This window comes from Nelumbo nucifera, chromosome 2 (assembly GCF_055504915.1).
Source record: "Nelumbo nucifera cultivar China Antique chromosome 2, China Antique-T2T, whole genome shotgun sequence".
Lineage (NCBI taxonomy): Eukaryota > Viridiplantae > Streptophyta > Magnoliopsida > Proteales > Nelumbonaceae > Nelumbo > Nelumbo nucifera.
The window spans coordinates 22,147,357-22,153,356 of NC_142650.1; positions in this window are offsets into that span (position 1 = coordinate 22,147,357).

The following is a 6,000-nucleotide window of genomic DNA, read 5'->3' on the forward strand; positions in this document are numbered from 1 at the left end:
GAGTAGAAGAAATATTAGAAAAAGGAAATAACAATCCCAAGATAAAAGCAATTCCCCATTTATCTAATGTTACTTAAACTTAAAGTTAACTAGGATAAAAAAAGACTAGGACTAAAGAAAGTAATAAGCAATAGGCCAATAGCCAAGGATGAAAACACTCTACATTAGTGCATTACATGTTCGGTTTGGTTTCAGTTTTTAAGTATAAAAGTTGATCCGACCTGATCTATTGGTTTAACTACTTGCAAGAACCGAAACTGATTAGGGATTTTAAAAAACCAACTAAATCGAGTTGGATTGATCCATTTTGGTCGATTTAGCTCACAATCTGAACACCCTTATCTAAAATTACTATGTATAAAGCACGCACATACTTATTAGTCTCATTAAAAGGATGAATACTCAATATTGATTTAAAAATCAGTTAACAATTTAATTTATATTCCCAATTCCATGTATTGACATAGAACTCGGTTCAAAAATTGATATACATGGTATAATAGATAAGTTGCAATGTTTTGAATCCTAGGAATAGGGATTAAGGAGACACCCTTGGTAGAGGCAAACATTGGGTTTTCCCTTGTTTAGATTAAGGTAAAAATGTAACCAAACAATCCCTAAATATCAGTCCACAACTTGTAAATAAGAAGTTGGAAGAGAGAAGTGAAGATGATGTTGAAGGGGTTGCTCTCGTTGAAACAATGAGTAAGGAATACTACCAGAAAACAGTGAATCGGTGACGAAAAAGGTGAAAGGAGAAGCCTTTCATTTATCTACTTATACTATTCCTGTTCACATAGCCGAAGGAGTTGGAAGAAAGAAAACGTGAAAGATTTGAACTTTCAGCCCGGCTGACACTTGGCCTTTGGCCTCCCTGCTGATACGCGCTCCAGTGAATGATCTCATAATACATCCCAACCGTATATTTGAAATATTTTCCTTTCCCAATACATAATGAGATGTACTAAGCAAGGTTTTTTTCGATGATTGGGCCTGACACACATCCGGTCCAAAGTCCGAACATGTCTTAATATCTTCTTTTCAAGATGGTTATCTTCTTGCTCTTTTTCCTTTTACCCTTAACCACTTATCCTTAGTTTGTTTTTTAAGGAATTAAATGATTTGAGATAAGATTTGGCAAAAATCGTCCCAACTTGCCGGATCCAACCCCAAAAAAGTGGATTAGAGTCCCTTATCCGGCAACCTGAATTAGAAGGCAACATGACCCGACCAGAATAGAAAAGAATTTGGGTTGAATTACGGGTCACCAAAACTGGGTCGTCTCATTTCAAACTGACATTGACCCGGACGATTAAATCCATATTTAGTATAAATCTATTGATTTGATCAAAGACCAGTTGATCTGGGCGGTTGAAATCTACCCTAATTTGAATACTTAGGGTTAGGTGTAGTCTTTGCTGACTCAAGTCAAAACTTAACCCCATCCGGAATGGCCCGAAGTTGTCATGACCCGACCCTATTTTCCTTGAGATCATTTCTTCGTAGAATAATGGTATGCCCGTCCCTAGGACCAAGACGAACTCTGGTCCATCGCTATGTGACCCGGGTTTTTGTTCAACTGCAAACCCCTTTCAAAATCCACGTGGGGTTCATCAAGGTCCTAATGGGCAGCGAGAGAGAAAAAGGGTTTCAGGCTTTCAGCCATCAATATAAATGCATATGTAAAGTGTAAAGTTGTAAACGACAATGCCGAGATGACGAAAAGGACCAGTTGGTCGGCCACCCGAACAGGACCAAAAAGCATATTTGATCCGGGTCCACATCACAAGACTCAGCAGAGGTCCTACTGTTACTGTACGCATATCTGGAATTTTAAGGCAAAATATCAGACATCACATCTCCGCCCCACAACGCCCCACAGCACAGACATTATCAAAAATGGTACTATCATCCATAGATGTTTCCACGGCGGAGATGTTCTGTGGGGCGTTGTAGGGCGGAGATGTGAACTCAAAATATCAGCACTAAGTTATTAGGGGTGGCAATGTGCCGAGCTTTTCACGAGCTGTTCGAGCTCGATTCGTAAGCTGGTTCAAATATATATATATATAATAAAAATATCATAATTATTAATTATTATAATTCTTAATTTTTAAATATAAAATAAAAGAATTTATATATAATTTTTATTTTTATAATAAAATATTTTTATAAAATATAAAACGATCTGAGTCGAATTCGAGCTTATGAACTCTTGACTCGAGCCGAGTTCAAGCTTAAGATTCTAGCTCGAACCGAGCTCGAGCTCAAACCTTATAGAATAGTCTCGAGCCGAGCTCGAGCTTATAAACTCTTGACTCGATCCAAGCTTGAGCTTAAGGTTCTAGCTCAAACTGAACTCAAGCTCGAGCTCAAGCTCGAACCTTATAGAATAGTCTTGAACCGAGCTCGAACCTGGTACTATTCGGCTTGGCTCGAATCCAACCCCGGCCACCCACCTCACTCTTTATATAATTATAGGGTAAAAACTCTCCTATAGTTTTACTATACAAAAACCTCTCCGCTATTTTTAAAAGAAATTGACAAAAACCTCCTTCCGTCAATTATCATGACGGAAAACGTTAAACCGATGATCAAATCTTTCCAAATACCTATTTTAACCTTTTCAAATACGCCTTCATGATTTCCATCTTAGCAAGTTCTTGGAACATTCCGCCATTGATCATCATATATAGTCTCTCAGTGCACTGTAATTGCCTCCTAATGCTTCCAGCAGAGTCTGCAGATAAACGCCCTACGCCTGTGCAAGCACCATTATTCCCTCGGCCTCTTTCTTCTTTGCATACAGTTCTGCGTCTGCAACTTGTTGGTGAGCGTAAAAAGATGCCTCTGCAATTGCTTTCTATTCCTTGGCCTCTTTCTCCTTCTCATACAATACTGCTTATGCTGCCTTCTGATTCTTATAAAACTCCCAGTTCGCTTCTTGAACCTTCTGTTACAAACAGATATGTACTTTGGACGTTAATTCCTCATAAATCGTAGAAATATCATCAAGAACAACAGTTGGATTTATTTAGAAAAAAAAAACAGAAAGAACATGACTGTATCGATCGGCAATGCTCCATACCCGGGTTTCATACTCCACACCAGCCTTACTCAGTAGCTCGGCTCTGAGCTTCTCTGTGCGAGTCAATGCGTTCATCCTCTCAACTTCTCTCTGCAACTCAGCCTCTCGGATGGCCACCGCCTTTGCTGACTCCACTTCCACCATCTTGAGCCTGCCGAGTCCACCCCACTTTCTTTGCCCCAACTCCGCGTTGGCCTCTGCAACATGAGTTCGGATTTCCTGCACTTGGTTTCGTTTATGCCGGAGTGCACTTCTAATCGGATTTTAACACGTTGTGGTTCACATGTACATCTGGCTCACATGTGTCATAAAATTAAACAGAAAATTTGCCGTGTTATGTTTTCCGTATAACATTTTTTGAAACTAATTAAAAAAATGTGAATTCATCTTCTTCCCCAACTAGACAACTGGAGAGTGACGGCCGGCTTCACACCCACTATTCCTCTCTTCTCTCGCCCACTTCCTATCTATCTCTTCTTTCTTTTTCTTCCCTCTCCTTTGTTCCTCCCTCCCCCCCCCCCCCCCCCCCTTCATATTCTAATTTCCCTAATAATCGACTTAGAGCAGGGAGATAAGACGGTAATGGTAGCAGACTCGCCATTTTGGAGAGCGAAGTGTGTTGTACTTGTGTTCTGATGTGCTGCCGGATTGCACCTCCGACTGTACTGTGAAGTTGCAGTTGTTGATAATAGTCAATGTCTTTAATATACCCCTGTAGAAACTGAAGCAAAATAAAACAAAGAATATAATCCAAATCAAGAAAGAGTCGTTGACACAAAGGTTCTTAGAATGCATTACTTGAAACAAGCTTAGTAAGAATAACATAAGACAAGAAAAAACACAAAGAACGTTAAGCTAGCCAAACTGTGAAATAGCTTCAGATTGGCTGTTATAAATTGTCAACAACCACCATAGAAGATTTTGAAACTTAAATGAAGATTCAATCTACCAAGTAGTAACTTCCCCATTAGGCGATAGCTCTGCTTTTCTTCAAAGGGTTATTTTTGTCAATGTTGTTTGATGCCATAGCGAATGATCAAATAAGAGAAAGTGATCTTCTGAGTACCAACTTCTGTTACCCAGAGAAGGAAAGGATTGAAGGGTGTATCCGTGAAGCCGGCCGCCACTCTTTGGTTGTCGAGTTGGTACACGAAACCAAGTGCAGGAAATCCGGACTCCTGCAACGTCAGCCTCCTTCTGGTTCTCATATATACTCACATCCGTCTTCACCTTAATCTCTTCCTTCTTCCCTTCTCCTTGCCTTTGGGTTGATATGATCCTCGTCTCCACGTCGATCTCTGCCTCATTCTGCAGTGTCTTCCCTTCAAGAAGCTTTGCTCCGATCTCACCCTTCATCTTGGCCTCAGCCACATCGATCTTAGCCTGGTTGGCAGCCTTCATCTGGGTCTTTTGGTCAAGGTACGAGAAGTACTCATCAGTACGTCGACTCAGGGGCCGATAGTGAACACTACCGGGAGAACGAAGAGGAGCTTTTCTGCGCTCATAGCCTGTACTTCGAACGTGTAGTTTACCGGAGAGATGTCGAAGACAGTGCAGGATTGCCCCGGAAGGACCCATGCCTTCTTGGCGAGCTTGACGTCTCGTATCCCGACGTCGGTGATCACTAAATACTCCAACGGGCTTGCCACTTTATACATGGCTGTGGGCGAGTACTGTAAGAAACGGAGAAGAAGAAGAAGAAAAAGAAAGAGAGAGAGAGATCGGATGTAAAAGAGGGCCAAATTTGTATATAAAGGGAAAGACGACAATAATAGGGCTGTTCATAACAAGACCCAAACCGATTAACCCGGTCCGATCCAACTTAAATTGGCCGGGCCGGTTTTTCTTCAGCATCGGTTGGTTTTGGGTTAAAAAAATATAAATCGATGGTTCGGTTCGGTTACTAAATCAACCCAAATCGATTTAAATATATATATATATATAGTATTTCAGATATTTTATATATATAAATATTTGATATATTTCAATTTTAATATATATATATATATATTTCAGCATTATTTCGAAAATATACATATTATATATAAAATTTCAGCTTTAATCCATCAAATTATTTTTAATTTCTAGGCCTCCAACCTTCTCTTCGTAGACTTGAATCTTTTACCGTTCATACCAAAAGAATTATTCACTAAACCGACCCAAACCGATCAAGTCGGTTTTACTTAGTACAGGGTCGGTTTCGATTTCATTTCTAGGTAAATCGACCAGGTCGAATCGATTGAAAAAATGCCAATAAACTGATGCAACCCGACCCGTGAACAGCCCTAGATAATACGTGAACATACTTATTTTAATAGAAACATGAAAAAGGGTAAAATAGGTATTTAAAAAGATTTAATCATCGGTTTAATGTTTTCTGTCTTGATCATTGACAGAAGGGAGGTTTTTGTCAATTTTTTAAAAATAGAAAGAATGTTTTTACTAAAGTGAAACTATAGGGGAGGTTTTTATGATTGTGAGAAAGTTCAGGGGAGGTTTTTGTATTTTACCCATAATTATATTAGAAAAATCCGGGCTAAAGACTAGAACCGCTTAAGAAAAGTCCGGGCTGTCAACCATAACTTAGGCCAGGGTAGGGATGTTGCTGGGACGGCTATGCGGGTGGGCCGGTTACCCATCCGCCCAATTCCTATTGGGATTTGGGACGGGCTTGGTATATGCCCTAATCGGGTAAGTTTTGGGTTCATGTTGTGGTGATATCATTATCAGCCCATCAGGGGTCAGTTCGAGTTACATTTGGTTCAGATATACCACATGGCTATCTCTTGGCTTAGGCCACGCTGAACCATGGCCCATGGGCGAGCGAAAACCCAACTCAAAAGCTCCTTTAAGCATGGCAGATAGCCTACGTAATGAATTGCATTTCAAACCACAAAGATGAACAACACAAA